The 20,405-nt window shown below is 43.4% G+C and overlaps 1 protein-coding gene across 3 annotated transcripts in view; it reads left to right on the top strand.

The window, feature by feature from the left end:
* The first annotated feature begins 102 nt into the window (after positions 1–102).
* RABGAP1 (RAB GTPase activating protein 1) overlaps positions 103–20,405 on the top strand; it is a 165,154-nt gene continuing 144,851 nt past the window's right edge. For 2 of the 3 annotated variants that reach the window (XM_040963469.1, XM_040963468.1), the window contains exon 1: positions 103–276. The gene's annotated coding sequence lies outside the window, so the exon portion shown is untranslated. Of the gene's footprint in view, positions 277–9,634; positions 9,720–20,405 lie in introns of those variants that run through there. The other variant, XM_040963470.1, reaches the window with a different exon arrangement.

Here is a 20,405-nt window from a genome sequence, read left to right as displayed (position 1 = left end):
AGACAACTTCCAGGTCCCAGGGTCCTCTTCGCCAATCGGAGGGCTCGGAGGACGACGGGGCCCCGAGAGGGACTTTTCCGTCCGGTGGGCGGGGCGCGCGGGCCGAGCTTCTCCGGGCACTTGGGGCTTGCGGGCTGTCTGTGGTCAGCACGAAAGTGCGGCGGTCTGGTGGGCGTCCGTGGCCATGACGCTCTGCCTCAGACCCTTTCCTCAGCTGCTGCTCCCCTGCTGGGCCTCGTCTGTCCGGGGCCTAGCGTGGGCCTGAAGGGCGCCCGGGTAAGTCCCTCCCGCCTAGGGCTGCGGACTCGGCTGGTGGAGAGCGCTGGAGTCTCCCACGTTCGGGGCTTGTCGGTGTTTCCTCACGGCTCGTGCCTCGGGCTCCCTCCTCCTCACGCCGATCTCTGGCACCCGCCGTGGTTTCCTGACTTAGAGCGTGCTGGCTGCCGGCCCAGACACCCTGTGCTGAGCAGCCAGCTGCCTGGGCTGTCCCACGGGGACAAGTGGGGCTCCAGCTCTGCTCTTCCGGGCTCCCTGTGTTGGTGAACCGCAACCTTCACATCTTCATCCCTTAGCTGCGTTCTGCATCCTTTCCGCTTGCCTTCTCACCCCAGGACTTATCTGGTTTCTTGCCATTTCTTGCATTGGCAGAACGCAGAGCCCTTTCATGGACACCCGTGGTGCTAGGACTAAAGGCTGGTTAGGTGTGAGTGTGAAGCCCCGTGGCATTCGCACCTGCACGATTGTGTGTGTGTACTTTTCCGAACACCTTGAATGTTCGTGGAATTCTCTTGTTGCAAATCAACCGACTACTTAATGTGAGTTAAAATTTCAGACTTTAGTTTTTAGTATCTTGTCTCAAGGTAGCGCGCTGTTGGTTTAATTCCTATAGTCTTGTAGTATGTTTTGAAGCAAACTCTGAGTCCTTTAGTTCAGTTCTTTTAAAAGATTTTGTTAAAACATTGGAGGCATTTTTGCAACTCCTCATGCATCTGAGAATTGCCCCTTTTTTCCTGTTTCTTCCAAAAAAGCTTTTGGAATGTGTTGGATCTGTAGGTTGCTTTGTCTAGTGTTGATCTATTCACAATTTTTAAGTCCTCTTGTCCATGCTTAGCACATGCGTTTCTATTCATTAAGTCTTTGGTAACATTTCTAGCGATGTTGTCTAGTTTTCAGCCTATATATTTTGATAAAACTTTAAATGGGATGGCTTCCTTAATTGCCTTTTTGTGTTGTTTATTGCCTGTGTGTTGAGCAACTGACTTTTTTTTTTTTTTAATATCAGTCTTGGTCCTGTAACTTTGCTGAATTTATTAGCTGGAATGGAGCTGTCTTGTGAGTTCTTTGGAATTTCCTGCATACAGGATGCTGTCATCTGTGAGCTGAAATTGTTTCCGTCTTCCTTTCCGACTTGGATGCTTTTATGTCATTGGCGTGATAACTGGCTAGAGGTTAACACCACTGTGTTGAACAGCAGCACAGAAAGTGAACATCCTGGTCTCATTCCTGCTTTCGGGAGGGAAATCATTGATCTTACTCCATCGAATATGCTGGGGGTTTTTGTGGATGTTTTATCACGTGTAAGAATTCTCTAAGTTTTCTGAGAGCTGTTATCATGAGAGGCTGTTGGGATTCTGTCAAGTGCTTTTTCTGCATCAAGAGGAATGATGAGATCGCCCCCGTTTTGCGGTGTTAATGGGATGTATTGCACTCATTGATTTTCTGTTGAACTTCCCCGCTCTTGGGATGACTGGCACTTGGTCCTGGTGAATACATCTTTTAACACACTGCTGGACTTTGACTTGCACCTATCTGGAGGATTTTTGCATCTATGTCGATAAGGTTTATGGGTCTATAAGTTCCTTTTTATACATTTCTGCTGGCCTTTATAAAATGCAGTCAGTTTCAATTTCTCCTGCTAAAAGGAGTGTTAATTTTTCCTTGAAAGTTGAATTCCTTGGCGAAGTCTTGTAACTCAGGACTTTGCTTTGTTACTTTTCATTGCTTCCTTAGTCTCTTAGCTTGGTGTAAATCTTTTGGGGGGTTTTCTATTTCCTTTTCAATCATTTAGGTAACTTAGGTTTCAAGGACTTTGTCCTCTTTTTCTACTTTATCTGTTGCATTGGCATATAGCTGCTCTTCTTAGTCTCTTATCTCTGTTGTTGATTGTAACATCACTTTCATTTTTGATCTTGGTTGTTTGCATGTGTTCCTCACTTCTCAGTCTACCAAAAAGAAATCAGTGTTTTCTGTTTTGTTCATTTTTAGTATATATTCCGTGTCTTCTGTTAGTGTTAGGATTAGTGTGCCCTTTTTCTAGCTCTTCAGGTCCATAATCTGATCTCTCAAATGCGTAATTTGAGATCTTTCATCTTTCATTGCCATTATTTACAACTACAAATTTTCCCCTGACCACTACAGCCTGTGAGTTTTCACATGTTGGATTATTCTCACACAGTTTTCAATTTTCCTGTTTTCTGTTTTGTTTCTTTTCAGGCCCATGGGTGTCTTAAGAGTGTATTAGTTTCTGTATTTGTGCGTTTTTCAGTTTTCCTTTTTACTGATTTCTAATTGAAAATGGAAGCTGCTTGTGCTGTTATCTGTCTTGACCTCTGGTTAAAGGCATTGAGATTTGTTTTGTGGTCTGCATGGTCTGTCCTGGTGACTGCCCCCTATGTACTTGAGAAGTGTGTTTATTCCATGTTGATGGGGGGAGTACTCTGTTGATGTCTGGTGGATCTAGTTGGTTTATATTGTAATGTTTCTCCATTTTCTTACCTTCTATCTGGTTAGCTTAGCTGTTGTCTAAAATAGGCCATTGTAGGCTGCAGCTATTACTGTACTTTTTAAAAGATTTATTTATTTCAAAGATAGAGCTACAGAGAGAAGGGGCAGAGACAGAGAGATCTTACTCCCAAAATGGCCCCAAAGGCCAGTGCTGGGGTGGGTCGGAGCCACGAGTTTTTTTGTGTGTCTCCCATGACATTGCAGGTTCCCAAGCACTTGGGCCATCTTCCATTGCTTTCCCAGCTGAATTAGCAGGGAGCTACATATAAAGTGGAATAGCTAGGGCTTGAGTCATGTCCATATACGATCCTGGCACCATAGGTGGCAGCTTTTCCCTGCCATTCTACAATACCAACCCCTGTTTTATTTATCTCAAATTTTGTCAGTTTTTGCTTCAGATTTCTTTTCTACATAAATTTGTCTTTACATGTTAACACTTCATTAGGTGGCTGTCTCCACAAATGGCAGGTAGGAAGTAGTAATAAAAATGGAGAACAGAGAAACAAATAAGACATGAAAAAATAAACATATGTAAGCTAAAAAATGTTTATTCATTTCACAAAAAAAGGCTGTACATTTTATCAAATTCCAGAGTGCCACTCTTGTAGCTTTATTTTCATTTTTTGCACTCAGTGAATTAGTTACCAGGGATTAGGGAAAGCATGATATTTGTCTTTTAGGGATTGACTCATTTCACCAAGCATAATAGTTGCCAGGTGCATCCATTTAGTTGCAAAAGACAAGGCTTCATTCTTGTTTATGGCTGAATAGTGTTCCACAATGTATATGTACCACATTTTCTTTTTCTAGTTGTTCATTGGTGGATTGTGAACTGAAATGCTGTAAACATGGGATAGAGATAGCTTTCTCATGTTGATTTCATTTCATTTGGATACATTCCCAGAAGGGGATGGCGGGGTCACATGGAACATTTATTTCAGATATCGTAGGGCTCGCCATGCTCTCCTCTGTGATGGTTGCACTGGTTTGCATCCCACCGGCAGTGGATTAGAGATCTTTCTCTCCACATCCATGTGGGAGCATAGGAATGAAAGAATAGTCTTCCATCCCCTGGTTCTCTTTCCAAAGGGCCACAATGACTGGTTATGCACCTTTCTGAAGCCAAGAGCCAGGGGCTTCCACCAAGTCTTAAACATGGGTGCAGTGGGCTAAAGATTGAGCCATTCTCTCCTGCTTTGCTAGACCATAAAAACAAGGAGCTAGAAAACAAGCAAAGGGCCTGGATTAGAAGTGTAGTAGCCAGGACATGAACTGGTGCTCACATGGGCTGCTGGTGCCACTGGCAGAGGATTAACCTGCTTTGCCACCATGCTGCCCACTCCCCTCCCCCCCCCCACCTCCCTTAGATGTTAGTGATTGTAATAGGGGTAAGGTAAAATGGATTTGTGCTTTCTTTCCTTTTAGATGTATTTTAAAAAGATTTATTTTTTATTGGAAAGTCAGATATCCAGAGAGGAGGACAGACAGAGAGGAAGATCTTCCATCTGTTAATTCACTCCCCAAGCTGCCACAACAGCTGCAGCTGAGCCAATCCTAAGCCAGGAGCCAGGAGCTGGGAGCTTCTTCTGGGTCTCCTGCCCAGGTGCAGGGTCCTAAAGCATTGGGCTGTACTCAACTACTTTCCCAGGCCACAGGCAGGGAGCTGGATGGGAAGCGGGGCTGCCAGGATTAAAACCAGCACCAATATGGGATCTGGCGCATTCAAGGTGAGGACTTTAGCTGCTAGACTATCATGACAGGCCCTAGATATATTCTTGGTGGTTACTGGGAATTGCTTTTAACGTTCAACAGTTAGAGTAATCTAATTTGAATCAATACTGACTTTAATAACATACAAAAATCTGCATTCATTTTTTTTTTTTGAAAACCAAATATACAGAGAGGAGGAGAGACAGAGAGAAAGATCTTCTGTCAGCTGATTCACTCCCAAAGTGGCTGCACGGCTGGAGTTGAGCTGAACCCAAGCCAGGAGCTAGGAGTCTCATCTGGGTCTTCCACACGGGTGCAGGGTTCCAAGGCTTTGGGCTGTCCTCCACTGCCTTCCCAGGCCACAGGATGGGAAGTGGGGATGCTGGGATTAGAATTGGTGCTTATATGGGATCCCAGTGCAAGCAAGGTGATGACTTTAGCCACTAGGCTACCATGCTGGGCCCTCCACTCTTTTTTACTTCTGTACATTCTGTTACTGATGTGAATAATGAATAATATAATTTTGTACCTTGTGACTCAAATATCATTGATGAGTGCTTTTTATGCATATCTCTTTTAAATTGCGTAGAAAATAAAAAGTGGAGAGACCATAATTCATCTGTAGGAGAGTTACCACTGTTTTGGGCATCATGAGAGATCTTTATTTCACCTGATAAATTTACTGTTGAGTATCCTTTCATTTCCCCTACAGGATTCCTGCTTAACAGTGTCTGAGGGCCGGGTTTAGTGGTAATGAACTCCCTGGGTTTCATCGAGGAGTGTGTAATTTCTCACTCATTTCTGAGGACTGCATTCCCAGATTCAATTCCTGGTTTGGCATTTTGAATGTATGAACTTAGTATCTTCTGACAAAGCAGCTGGCTGATGATCCTCGCGAGGCTGCCCTGCATGCGACAGGTTCTCTCTCTGTTCCGGCTGTCAATTCTTTGTCGACAGTTTGATCATACACTCCTTAAGGGAACTGATTTTCTTCTGAGTTTGTGTGCATCATAGATTTTTGGATCATGTTGTTTAGGAAATTTGGAGTTTTTGATCATTATTTCCATTTTATTTGCCGTTTTCTCCCTTGAATATCCTACAAATTGTATGTTTGTCTTTTTTGGTAATGTCTCAAAAGTTGTTCTGAGGCACTGTTTACTGTTCACTTTTCCTCATCCATTTGTTTTTTTTCCACCCCATTTCTCAGATGGAGAAGGAAGCACAAGGAATTCATCTCTACACCTAGACCACAATTGTACTGGCAGAAACGCCTAAAAGTAACTATTTTGGAACTCTGGAGTCTATTTTAATACTTGTGTCTTCCAGGAGACAGCTTGGCTGGTAAATTGAGTTTTCATTGCCATCAATGTCAGCCTTCAGTGAGATGACAGCTATTGGGTCCTCCCCCTGGCCTGTGTAGGCAGCCATATGCACAGTGTTGGTGAGGCAGGCACACTGAGTCAGGGTGGCAACAGGCACTTCATCTTTGAAATATCAGCCACCTATGTTCTGAGTGTGTCAGAACACCTATGTTGAAGTACTGGTACAGAAGCTGGCTGCCATTGTTTCAACTATTACCTGCTGAACTTGCTCTCACGGGCTTTAAAGCAATCACTACTCATATTGGTTCCCCTTGCATTCTCTGTAGAGCCAGGGCTTTAAGGATTAGAATATCCAAAAGCAACCACTTAGGTGGGGGAAAGTAGAAAGCTCCCATGTAAAATCTGTGAAGCATGAAGGCTCAGAATAGTTCTAAGACGATTTTAAGCTTCCACTTAGGCTAACCCTGATCTCCAACATGGAGCCCTTATGCAGAGAGAAAAAAACATTTTTTTTTAAAGCAAACTCAAGAGAAGAGAGAATCTTGAATTCACATATATTGGTAAATTTTTTATTGTACAACAAAATACGTATAGCAGGTTCAAGATTGGTCAAGATTAGACAGGCTCTGTTGCCTTGTGTTCTGGTGAGGGCATTCTCGTTGTCGGAGTCCTCAGGTGGCACAGGGCATCACATAGTAAAAATCTCTGTGTGTTTTTGTGTGTGAGTGTCCTGAGAAGCCACCAGTAGTGAATCGTGGAGACCACCCTAAGACCCATTCACTTCACCAGAGCCTCATCTCCGAGTGCCATAATTGGGTTATGTTTGCCTTGTGCTGGTACCACTAACGTCCAGTTTGGAATTGTAGACTCCTGCATGACTTCAGGGGCTGAATGATCTCACACCATAGCACAGCTTCACCACATTATAAAATTCAGCTGTCCAATTTTGAACAACAGGATCATGAACCGTGCAGAGATGAATTTTAGCCAGCATTGCCGCACAGTGGGTTAACCTGACTTTGCAACACAGACACTCCACTTCTGAGTGTCTTTGTGCTGGCTACTCTGCTTCCAGGTCAGATTCCTGCTAATTCTGCGGAGCCGGCAGCGGAGGGTTGCCTCTGCCATCTGTGAGAGCTTAGGCTCAAGTTCTTGGCTCCTGGCCTTGACCTGGCCCAGATCTGGATAGTCTAGTCACCTGGAGAGCAAATTAGTGGAACAACATATCTTTCTGTTTTTTGGAGTTTCTGGCTCTTTCTCTGTGACTCTACTAATAAAAAAGAGGGGGAGGGCAGGAACAGTACAGCTCATGCAAAAGAACAAAACAAATCAAGAGAAACAGGCCCTGAGGAAGCCCAGGAACAACAGGCTTTAAAAAACAAACAAACAAAAAAAACCAACCTGAAGAAAGGTGAATGACATTAGGCCAACAAAATATAGGAACAAAACGTGAATATCATTAAAAAGAGAGAAATTACGTAAAGGAACCAAAGTGAAATTCAGGAGTTGAAAGCTATAACGAGTGTAGTGAAACTTCCCTGGAGAGGCTCAGAAGACAGGGGGCAGCAGAACCAGTGAGCCTGTGGGTATCCCCTGTGGAAACATCCAAATGCTGGCCCCATTTGGTGCTGTTTCTTTCCTTTGTTCAAATCTTCCTCATCCTAAGCAGCCTGAAAACCATTCCGCCTATTTTCGTTAAAAAAGAAAAGAAGATAATAATAAAAGAATCTGCTACTGTTGCCATCCTTAAAGATCCCCAAGGGCTTCCCTGTGTCCAAAGGTTTGAATTCATTTTCCTTATTTTACCAAAGACTAACTCATTCTGGCTGTTCTCTGTTCATTGTCTCACCTCACCCCACCTCTGTCGCTATAACCGCCTATGTACAAAGGTACAAAGGCCGAGTGCTGCTAAAAGAGAGGCATATCTGGACGTCAAGATTAGTCTTCTGGGAGTGAGCTATGATGTATGGCATTGGTAGGTATAGGGTATATAAATTTTGTATCTAAATTGATAAAACCAGGGGTGGTTGTTGGGGTCTAGCAGGTCAAGAGACCACCTGCAGCCCTTGTCAAAGTGCCTCGAAGCAAGGTCTGTGTTCACTTTCTTTCCAGCTTCCTGCTCACGTGTCCTGGCAGGCAGTAGATAGTGCTCAACTCCGTGGGCCCCTGTCACCCTTGCGGACAATGAGGATAGAGTTGTTGACTACTGAATTTGGCCTGAAGTAACCATTCAGAGCCTGAACTTTCGTACTTCAGTTGGGTTGAGTTTTGCAATGATTTGGTGTCTTCGTGTTTTTCTTAAAATGCCATATTTTAAGATGTAAGTGACAATACCAGCGGCAATGTGGTGTGTTAGATTAGAAACTGATTTGGAACTGTCCGTTGTAGAAAACCAAAAATTGATCAATAGCATATTTCATTGTATTTAAATATTAGACGAGAGCAGATTTTCCTGAAATTTTGCTGATTTGGGGACTCCATAAGAGTTAAAATGCTTTGGTGGAAAATTGGAATAAGCTGTGGGAATTAGATGAGAGAAAGATTTTCTGAATTAAGGAAGTTATTAACTATATGCAGATTACTAAGCTATGTGATTTGAGTTTGAAAAGCTGTACTCATCAGTTATGCACTAATGTATTTACACTGGCTGGCGGGAACATACTGTTTTCCTTTCTTTTGTTTTAGCTTCTCCATTTCATTTGTTTTCAAGGCATGTTGTGTGATTATTTAATAAAATTTTCTTTTAAAAATGGTAAGATTTACACATGTTAATTGTATGTATGTAAATTTAAAAACATATGTGCATCTGGTCACCACAGTATTTCACATGGTTTTGTCAGGTAGTGCCAGTGGCTTTGACTTCCTTCCTATGCTACACATTTGAATACCTTAAAATGTGAAACTGGTAAGATGAAAATCAGAATTATTTTCCTGCAGGGGCACAACTATGTTAGTTATCATTGACACACCACACAAAGGGAGTTCAATGGAACATAGCTTTTTGTCTGCTTGATTTGCAGTATCCACTGGAAAACATTGTAGATGATTCATTCTGCAGGATTATTTTACAAACGATGGAGACAAGTCTAGCACCTTTAAGGATCACTGTTACTATTCACAGGCACACGGTAGGGACTTTCATTAGATTGCAGTTCCTCTGTACCACCCCATCTTCAAGTCTGGAATAACCCTGCTCAGTTCTGCCCTTTTCTGCGCCTGAATATTCAAAATCAAGTATTGAACTTGATCTTATCACTTGTTTCAAACTTGGGTAATTCAGGCTGCATGCCTTTATACAAAAATGAGAAGCGTCGTTGCATTCCTACAGGTTTGTGGTAAAGCTTAAATAAGATACTCCTAAGAATTCTTTCAGTAAGCCTTGCCACCCTGTTCGCTCCCAGTAAAACGCCAGGTGAACTGAATCATACGCCTGAGCCCTGCAGAAAGCTGAGCAGCAGAGGCCTTGCCCTAGCGCCATGACGCTCTCATTGGGTGCAGCAGGTGCCACCCATCCGGCCCCTGCCGCCGCCGGTTCAGCACCCAGCACCCGAGTCAGTCACACCAGGGCTGCCGGCCCCAGACTAGCCTCCAGGGAGCCCCGACCCGGCTCCGAGCTCCCGACCTGCAGGCTTCGCGCAGGCGTACAGGCGTGGGGCGGGCTAAAAGGCAAGGTGGGGCTCCCACGAAAGGAAGCCACGCCCCGCTACCCGGCGTGAGCCAATGGAGTAGCTCCTTGTAGTCGCGAGCCTATGGGAAGGAGCGGGGGCGGAGCGGAGGGCGGAAGGAACGCTTTCACGTGAGTAGGGGGCGGGGAGGGCGGGGGCTGGGCGGCTGGGGAGGCCCAGGCAGCGGAGCCTCCGGGACGGCGGACGGCGGGCGGCGGAGGAGGAGACGGCGGTTCGGGTAGGGCCGCGCTTCCCCTCCTCCTCCCACCCGCCCCGGGGATGTGGTCCAGCGGCCCTTGCGGGGTGTGAGCAGCCGTCCTCCCATCCCGCCCGCGGGCTGGCCGGTGCGGCCGCGCTCGGCTCCCCCGACGGGCCGAACGCTGAGGGGAGCCGTGATTGAGGGGGAGGGGGAGCTGGGAGCGAGGGGAGAGGGCGCATGCGCGGGCTCGGACGCTCCCGGAGCCCCTGCCCGAACCGGTTCCCCCTGTCTGGGTGGGTGTCCGCCTCGGAGCCCGGCTCGCAGGGCCCTGCCTCCGTGCAAAGCCCGTCTGCGTCTGCGCTTCGGTGTCTGGGGCACGGTCCTGTTTGGGAATGTGGCCTCTCGCTCCACCTCAGTTTCTCCCCTGTTGCCCACTAGGCCTGTGTTGACTTAGGCTGGCTTGGGCCTCAGTCTGGCTTCCTGGTCTACGTCTTAATTGCAAAAACTTGGCGTTCTTTGCATGTCGTCCCATCCTCTTGGGAGTCCTCCCATGTCGTTTTCCGCCCCTGCAATTAAAGTTGTGCCGGCATCTCACCCTTCCCATCTATTTCAAGCATCTGCCCCGGTGTCTTCTAGCCGTGTTCATGGTCTTACGTGGTGAACCAAAAGATCGCTTCAGACTTGAGGGTTCCCATTGCCTGGTAATACTTTGTTCGCTAGTGTGTCGACTTTCGGGCCCTTTATCACCTGTACCTGCTCTTAATATCAACAGCTTACCCATCGCTTACCTGGGGTTTCTTCTGTCGTGGAAGCAAATGTTGTGGGGGGCAGTGTTAAAGTGATCCTGCTCCTGCTGCCTTGTTCACGCAGTTACTGCTCTAGCAGCTTAAAATTATTCCCACCTAGAATCTGACATCTTTTGGCTTTGGCCTTTTTCTACTTTTGTTTTTGTAAAGGAGGAAATTGCTGTCAGGGACAGGGTTTCACGATTCATTTTCATTTACTTCATAATTGGTATTCAAAAGTCATGTAGCTGGAATGATAAGAATACACCGTGTGTGTGTGTGTGTGTGTGTGTGTGTGTGCATTTAGCTGGTTTGTTTAGGAAGGAAAAACAAATGTCCTGGGAAAGTAGTCAGGAAAAACGGAGCTGCTGGTGAAGTGCACATTCAGCTGTTGTTTTTTTAATGAAACACCTGTTGCCCTAATGAAGTCTGTATGAAATGGTATGTACCTGTTGTGTATGTGTTTTAAAAATGATTTTGACACACCAGCTCCAATCCACTCCCCAAGTGCCCATAACATCCTGAGCTGGGTCAGGCAGAAATCAGGAGCTCAGAATTCAATTCATGTCTCCCATGTGGGGATGGCAGGGACCGGAGCACTTGGGAATCACCTGCTGCCTCTCGGGATACCCTGACAGGAAGCTGGAATTTGGGAGTGGAGCTGGAACTGGAACCCAGGCAGTCTCAAATGGAACAAGGCATCCATAGCTAATGTCTTAACTGCCAGGCCCAATGTCCACCCCAATTAGCCCATGGAAAAAGCAATTAAGCAAAGATTTTGGTGCGAAACCTTTTTCAAAGTCCATGTGTGGTATTTTTGTAGCGTATTTCAGGGAGATTTCTCATGGTCGGGCTCTGTTGCGTGAAGACCAGTATTCTCACCTTTCTCCTGCATATTGAGAAAAGTGCATTGTACACATTATATACTTTATATTGTAAGATTGATTTGAAAGGCAATTCTGGAGAGGGGGAGAGGGAGAGATACCTTCCAGCTGCTGGTTAATTCCCCCGTTGATTGTAAGCTAGGGCTGGGCCAGGTTGAGGCTAGGAGTCTGCACTCCATCGCAGCCTCTGCTGTGAGTAACAGGGTCCAGAGTAGTTGAGATGTCACCCACTGTGTGCTCAAGGGCAGTGGCAGAGAACTGGTTCCCAAGGAGCAGCCAGGACAGTCCCGTGGGATGCTGGGTTGACAGGCTTAACCGCTTGCACTGCAGTGCAGCCCCCTGCTTTTATCTTCTGGAGGGACATGGTTTTCCACACCGTATAACTGAAATGTATAGTCCACATTCTTTTAAACAAGCCTATATGTTTTAGTGTATTTCTGGTAGAAGTTGACAGCCTAGTTTCTTTTAAATTAGTCACTGTCTTTTACTCACTGTATTTGCAGCTGAAGGAAAGTTCTCTTGGAAGGTGTGGTCCTTCCCCGTGCGTGTTTTAACAAGTGGCCTGTGAGTAATTAGTTTACGTCAGTGCTGCTGTAGAGTATCTTCACAAAGTGAGAACACCGGATGTGCCAAGGTTCGGACATAGGCTATCCATAATGTTACCCTTGCACAGATGTCATTGAACTTCTCCAACATGTGGAATAAATGAACACAGCACTATGAAATTATCTTCTGCAAAATAGTCGATCCTGATATCTAAGGAATGATAATTTATCCAGTATACATAAAATTTGGCAAGACAATGTAGTTGCTTTGTTTTTCTGTAGTAAGTGTAGAATAAAGAAAATTCGGATCTGAGGAATTGATGTTCGTGGGCATACCTGAAAAAGCAATTAGCTGTGGCAACAGCTGTTTCTCTTTTGGTATAAACTGGACACCAAACCATCATGGCCCGCTTCTACTCTTTGTTGGGATCATTGTCCTATATGGAATTTGTAATCAAAGCAGTGTTGAATAGGTGTTGAACTTGTAGCCAGCCTGTTTGAGCTCAACAGCTTGGTTTTTCTTCATGTGCGAATACTGACCAGATAAAGGAGCGAGGCAGCAGCCTGTCAGTCTATAGTGTTTGGTTTGGAAGTTTGCCTTCTGTTTCCAAAGCAGCTGCAATACTCTGAAGAATACAGTTCTGTAAGGCCTAGTTCCCTTCCCTCCCTCCGCCTCCCCCAGAAAATTCCACTTTCTAATGACTAAAGAATAAAAGAAAACCCTAACCATACTTTTAAAATCAATCTTGGCATTAAATAATGTGTGTTAACTTGTCTTTAAAGCATGAGACGTGTGTCTTAGTTGTCTAGTTGTGCTGCCACATTTGGAGTTTGTACCTCTCCATGAATTTTAAATTGCTATTCCTTGGTATTTGTAAATCTTAGTGGGAGTGAATTTTGGCATTTCTTAAGGCACATTGATGAATTCTGTGGTAACTTTAATGTTTATAGAATTCACAAATTCTATGACAATTGAAAACATAACTAATTTTTTAAAGCATTCTCCTTCCAAGTCTTTTTTATTTGTATGTTTTATAATCAGCAAGCTATATCTATAATTTGGTTTTCTGTTTGTTTCACTTTTTTTATTTTAAAAATTTATTTATTTATTTTACAAAGTCAGATATACAGAGAGGAGGAGAGACAGAGAGGAAGATCTTCTGTCCGGTGATTCAGTCCCCAAGTGAGCGCAATGCCGATGCTATGCCGATCCGAAGCCGGGTACCGGGAACTTCCTCTGGGTCTCCCACATGGGTGCAGAGTCCCAAAGCTTTGGGCCGTCCTTGACTGCTTTCCCAGATCACAAGCAGGGAGCTGGATGGGAAGTGGAGCTGCTGGGATTAGAACCGGTGTCTACATGGGATCCTGGTGTGTTCAAGGCAAGGACTTTAACTGCTAGGCCATGCCGCAGGCCCTATTTTTGCTTCACTTTATAAGAAATGCCATGCAGAATCTTTGGGAACATATTCAGTATCACCAAAGGCAATAAGAGCATTTAAGGTTAAACTTGCGTGAATGTTGGACAACATCATGAGTTAATAGTTTTAATATTTTTATAATAGAAGGACTAAGTTCTCGTGCCCTTTGAAGATAGTGTAGGTAACTGGGCTGCTCGAGGGCATACTGTGCCGTGTAAGTCTTTGCCGTGGCACGCAGTTTATGTGCTGAACCTCTGATCCATCGCCAGGAGAGGTGGTCGTAGCTTCAGTGTAGTCACCTGTGGAATTCTCTGGGCGTTCAGAAAAAAACTTTGAGTTCTCTCCAGCAAAAGCTAATGCTCACAGTGCTGCGAATTAAAACTTGCAGCTCAGCAGAAACACCCTGTATTTCCAATTTTTGGGGGGACGGGGTTGAAATTATAGATGTTTTCAGATCTTTTAAACCTCTCAGCTCTATAGCAGTTGACTAATATTGGAGAGTTTCATGGCTTACACAGTTGTCTGTCACAACGGTGTAAGTAAAGGGCTCAGGGAACACTCAACACATGTACAAAATGTCATGCATCACCATATAACCGTGAGCCACACCCACATGTCCAAGGGCACAGAAGTCAGGTGTGTCTTCCGCCAAACATTTCTGGTTTCTCCCAGCACACTTCCTTGAAAATCAAATAGGTCATAGAAAAGAGAAAATGTATCTACCTTACTTAGGCTTTAGTCATTGAATGGCTTGCTTACTTGACACTAAATTTAAAAGCAAGAGTGAATACTGCAGACATTTTAGTTAAGTACAGAAAGATGAATATTCTAAATCATTTTTATTTTTGTTACTGGATATTGACTAATTTTCTAAAGAGGAAAAGTCTGGGTAATGCTGCTTAGATTTTTTATTTTATAAAATGCTAAAGTAAATGATGATTTAGAAATCTGATCAGAAAAGGTAAAAACAAGGGTGTTTTTTAAAAACTCCATACTAGCCAAGATGTGAATGAGTAGTACATTAACATGAAGCCGATTTTCCATGTTCCCTTTGTGGAAAGGGCATCCAAATAACAATTTAAATACTTAGCTTTGTGTTGAAGTGGCATAAAGCCAACATTCCTAGAGTTCTGGAAAAAATTAAAGTGCTGTTTCCTGAAATATCCACGGAGACATGGGAAACTATTTACATGGTTTTATGTTTTTCAGGTGTTGACGTTACTGCACTCAGATAATTAGCACAGAGCTGACTGATGGATGTGTGTTGCAGACCTTCGCTCTTGTCTCGTTAGAGGTTCCTGAGTAGTGGGGAAGGAGGAGCTTTGGCTGTCTAAGGATTGCATCTATCCAGTCTGTGACTGAAGGGAAGCTACTTTATGATGGAGTCAATGCTTCACTTAAAAATATTTTTTTATTTTTGCTATTGTTTGTGTAGTTGAGAGGAGTGCATGCCCACAAGGGCCTCTGATGGGGTGAGGAGGGTCAGGTGTGCAGGGAGGTGGGTTTTGTTTGTTTTCTTCTGCGTTATCCACAGGGTAGGAGGACAAGAAGGCCCACTCCTTCTGCCAAACCACATCAGCACCTGGGGATGAGGGTGTGGTCCTTTGATGACACCTTAGAGACCCCATGTGGGAACACTTTTATTTTATTTTTTTAAAGATTTATTTAAAGAGATAGAGAGATGGTTCATGCCCCAGATGATTACAACAGCCAGGCCAAAGCCAGGAACCCAGGGCGGCTTTTGAGGCTGCCCACATGGGTGCAGGATCCCAAGTACCTGGCCTGTCTTTCTCTGTTTTCCCAGGCACATTAGGAGGGGGCTGGATCAGAAGTGGAGAAGCTGGTTCTTGACCAGTGCACTGGTATGGAATGCCAGTGTCTCGGGTAGCCACTTAATTAACCATTACACAACACTGGCCCCAGAGACCTGGCATCATTCATTGATTAGAGTTTTCCTGAGTGGCATTTAGATAAGCTGGGGTTTTTTTCTTGCTTTTAAGTGCAGGTGGGCAGAAGATATTTTTCTTCTGTTTTCTTATTTTTTTAAACTAAACTAAAATTAATGAGAAAGTAAGTTTCTGTGATTGTCTTTGCTAACTAATTGAAAAAGCAGCCTCCAAATTCAGAGTTAGACAAAACTATTTGTAAACAATTAGTACTAGAGAAAAGGAATTTATTTTATAATGAAGGATGGTTTTCCGTTGAGTTTTATTGAATTTGTCCCACTGGACTCAGAGGCTGAGTACAAATCAGTGGAAGGAAACGGAGTTCAGAGCACACCCCCACCCCTCAGAAAAAGCTGAGCTTGATACAGGATGATTTTTATAGCTTCTTTGTAGCCCGCCGTTGTAGTTTTAAAGGGCCACTGACTAACAGGAATTGGCCTGCTGCAGTATCTTTCAGAATTAATTGTGTTGCTACTTCCTGCCTTGCTTTTTTTCTGAATAGGGTGTAATCACACCAGATCTGTGGTTTAGAAGGATAGAATTGAAAATAGCATACAGGCTGAATTGGAATCAGGATAATCAGGTGAAATCCAGAACAAGACAAAGACAGCTGGATATCTGATTTTGGATCAAGTTCAACAATTTTCTGTGAGAGCTTAAGCAAGTTACTGAGCCTATCTAAGCTTCTGCCATATGAAGTAAATGCTCATTCTGACAGTAGTGTAACAATTAAAAATAATACTTGTAAAACTTGGGTACCCTACTGGGCATACGCCTGAAGCTCCAAAAGTTTGTGGCAGTTGCTAAGTTTAGTTTGTTCTCCAAGTTTTGAAGTCTGTTTACAGTTTATTCGGAATATACCATTTCCATGAGCTTTTTGAACACGTCTCAGTATTTTCTCTCTAGATTTATCAAGATGATTTAAATGTTTCCATTAAGAACCTTGTAAGTCCATTTCCTTAGTGGTTCAACAGCAATGATGGGGACTGAGTGGAAGTGATGAGAGTGTTTAGTGTGTGGGAATCCGAGGTATATGCAGTGTCGCTTCCTGTTTCAGGCCATGACAGTGGGTACTTGATGAAGAGTCATTCAGACACTCAGAGGAACCGTGTTTATGCTGCTGCTTCTAGTCATTCCCTATATCCACATCCAGCCACCTGGATATGCTACAGCATGTCTGTCGTTGATCCTTCTCACATGGTATAGATCCTGCAAGACACAGATCAAGTACTGTTGTCTCAGGATCAATGGGTCTCTGCTTCAAGACACATTCTCCCACTGTGATACCCAGTGTGCAAGTCATTTCGAGGTGGCTTACAGTACTTACAATGCTTGATACAATCTAAGTGCAATGTGAATAGTTATTGTTTCAGGGAATAATGACAGCAAATTAATAATATGTATGTCATCAGTTATGAAGGAATTGTTTTCCAGAATTTTTGTATATTCAGTGGTTGTTTATGTCCACAGATATGGAATTCATGGATATAGGAAGGCTGGATGTTACAGAGTTACATCGGTGTTAGAGTAGAGGTAGTTTTTGATTCTCTAATAATACACTTTAGCAGATCCTTGCTATTGCAGAATCACTTTGTTTTTGCTTAGAGTGTTAGTAGCCAGAAGTGATACAGATGTTTGGCAATACTGTCAGAAAGCTCAAAATTTTACCAAGTAAACACTGATCCAGAAGCCACTGCCTTTGTTAGTTTTTATTTTTTCTTAATTAAAAAAAATTATTTTATTGGAAAGACAGATACACAGAGAGGAAAAGAGACAGAGGAAGATCTTCCATCCGATGATTCATTCCCCAAGTGGCTGCAATGGTTGGTGCTGTGCCAATCCAAAGCCAGGAGCCAGGAACTTCTTCCGGGTTTCCCACGTGGGTACAGGGTCCCAAAGCCTTGTGCCATCCTCCACTGCTTTCCCAGGTCACAAGCAGGGAGATGGATGGGAAGCAGAGCTGCTGGGATTAGAACTGGTGCCCATATGGGATCCTGGCGCATTCAAGGCGAGGACTTTAATCACTAGGCTATCACACTGGGCCCTTTCTTAATTTTTAATTGATTTGTAACAGATTCACCATAGTTTGTAGACACATTTTTTTTTTTTAAACACAGAAGTTTCATTTGGGAATTAAGCATGTAAGTGTGGAAAGGATGGGGAAAGCACCTCCTGGGGAGATTCTGGAAGGAGAGGTACCTACAGAGTGCATTTTAAGAATATAGTGATGTTCCTCTCTGGTTTCCTTCCCTGTGTTCTCCTCTGCCCTCTCCTCTCCCTTTGTCTTCCTTCCTTGCTTCCAAACTCACTGCTTTTAAAGACTGTCAAAATAGTTCTTATCATGGTTAATTCATTCCATTTCACTCTCCATTAACTGTGTCTGGAGAATTTAAGAGGTGATAAAGAATGGATATGAATTTTCGATCAGCAGTATTGGAGTGGATTTGTTGTTTTGGTCTTTGCAGAAGTGTGTGCTTGAGTGTAATAAATTTCCCAGTGAAGGGCTAAGTGTTGTGGTGTGACAGCTTAAGCCACCGCTTGTAGTGCCTGCATCCCATAACATGGTGCCTATCCCTCTCTGGGGTAGCTCGCTTCTGATCCAGCTTTCTTGCTGTTAATGTGCCTGGGGTGGGATGCAGGTAATAGCGCAAGCACTTGAACCCTTTGCCATCCTTTGGGTTACCTGGCTAGAGTTCCTGGCACCTGGCCTTGGCTTTTTAAATTCCCTGATCTAGCTGGATCTAGTATAGTTAAGAAAGCAGATAAAGAAGGAATATATACATATGTATCCCTTAGTAACTTTTATGATAGTGTTTTGAGAACTAGTGTAATAATTTCCCTCAGTGTCCAGTTGAGACTAAGCTGTGAGTAGTAGCACATGTTTTCCAGCTGGGGCTTTTTCTGTTTCCTGATTGCCTGCTTTATCATCATCACAAATACAGCTGCTGTTCTTTTATAAAATGTGACCTTACCTCTTCGGTGGGTGATTTTACTCTTTTCCATCCATATTTGTCATTTGTCTTACTGATGTCATGAATATTTGAGGACCGCTATGTCAGTCATTGTTCCAAGAGTTGGGGATACAGCAGTCAACAAAACACAAAAGTGGAGATTGCATTCTATCTGACATAATGTTTAAAAGACTAAAATGACACATGATGAAGAATGTCAAAATAGGGTAGGGAGAGGGGTGGAAGTACAGGGTGTTTGTGAAAGCAAGTCTGTATGATGTTGTCCAAAGGAATTACAATTACAGACTGAAGGATAGAGTACAGGGCAGCTTTTGTTAACTGCTCCAAGTAGGGATAAAAATGAAACCATTTTGGTTCCCTAAGGTCTCAAAACTGGGGTTTCAATCTCTATAATATGGCCAGAAGTACAACAGGAAGTGCAGCACCTCTTCATAGAAACCAGCGAATGCAAGGTCTTATCCAGAGCCTGCGGAGCTGATGTCTAACTCTTTACTTCTGTCCAAGGATGCCAAAGGAATCTTGTTGTGTTAGTTTCCTGTGCTGCTTAGTGTTTTCATAAACCTCATTCCTGCTGAATGATTCAGTACTTTCAGTTGCCAAAGCAAATAGTAAAGTATCTTACAAAGTTTTTTTTTCATATCACCTCTTCAAAAGAAGTAGGTAGAAGTTTGATTTCCATAGTGTAAATATTGAAGTGTGTCATTTTTGAGTCCAAAATATTATCCAAAGTCAACTCAATCTCTCAGATCACAGCTTCGGATGACTCTATCTTGCCTTGTGCCGTGCTACCATTAATTTCATTATGAAAGAAGGTTTATTTATTTATTTGAGTTACAAAGAGGGTTAGAGAGAGAGAGAGGGAATCTTCATCCATTGGTTCACTCCCCAGATGTCCACATCAGCCAGAGCTGGGCCAGGCAGAATCCAGGCGTTTCATCCAGATAACTCACTTGAGTGCCAGGGGCCAGAGGTGCAGAGCTGGGTCAGGAGTGGAGCAGCTGGGACCTGAGTTGGTACCTGTGTGGGATGCTGGAGGCATAGGCAGCAGCTTCACCCGCCACACCACAATGCCAGCATCTTTTAGCCTAATTTTATAAAATGAAAGACTTAATGGGTTGAGCATGAAAATTTTTTAAGTTCTAAAAGAAGAAAAACACCACATTATCCAAAGAAGGCTAAAATTTGTGTTATTGTAAAGACTTCCTAATCTAATGGAATGAGCGTAGACTTTGGGAAATAAATGAAATGTATGGCCTTTTCAGTTATCTTGTTACGAGTTACATTGCGTTGAACAACTTATGCTGTTTGTCTAGGGTGAATGTGTTCACTGTACCAGGCTCCCACATTAGGTTTTAAAGTGGTAGATACAGTTGAGCTTACTGCATGGGTCAGTAAATAATTGAATGATTTTTTATGACACATCTTTGTACTTTTTACTGGGGATTGTTGACATGAAACACAATTTTTTTTTTAAGATTTATTTATTTGAAAGAAAGAGGGAGAGAGAGAGAAGAGAAATCTTCCATCTGTTGGTTCACTCAGTCAGCCATGGTGGCTGAGTGGGCCAGGCTGAAACCTGGAGGGGTCAAGGCCCACATATGCCAGCCATCGCCCTCCCCAGGAGCATTTCTAGGGAGCTGGGTCAGAAGTTGAACAGCTGACACTGTAGTCTGTGCAGCTGTGACTTATCCTGCTGTGTGATAATGCCGCCACTGAGGTAATGTTTATGTGGTGTGGGAATAGTGATTTTTTTTTTTTAAGGATTTCTCAATTTGTAAAACATTTCCAAGACAAGTAGATTTCATGCTTGTCTTATTTGGAATTTGTCTGTCGAGTGTTAATGTAAACGAGTTGTTACAACTATGCTAGCATTTTAAATTTAAGCATTTCTTACTCCAGGAAAGCCTTACTGTGTCTTCACAATAATCTCGTACTTACATTTCGTTTATATGTTCAGCTTTACAAATGAAAGAACAGAAAACAGGTGTTTTCACATCTTCCCTGCTTCTTGAAGATGGACATTAGAGTTACAGTATATGCCTAAGTTATCCTAAAGGGAATATGATTTTATTTATTCATATATTGTAAGTCTTGGCCCTGAATAGCGTAGAATTCCCTTGTTACCTAGGGGGAAAAACCTCTAAATTGTTAAGTATTGAAAATCTTGGGAAAATA

This window comes from Ochotona curzoniae, unplaced genomic scaffold (assembly GCF_017591425.1).
Source record: "Ochotona curzoniae isolate NIBS_2020 unplaced genomic scaffold, NIBS_Ocur_1.0 scaffold_3208, whole genome shotgun sequence".
Lineage (NCBI taxonomy): Eukaryota > Metazoa > Chordata > Mammalia > Lagomorpha > Ochotonidae > Ochotona > Ochotona curzoniae.
The sequence above is the reverse complement of the archived record's forward strand: the minus strand, read 5'-3'. Positions and strand labels throughout refer to the sequence as shown.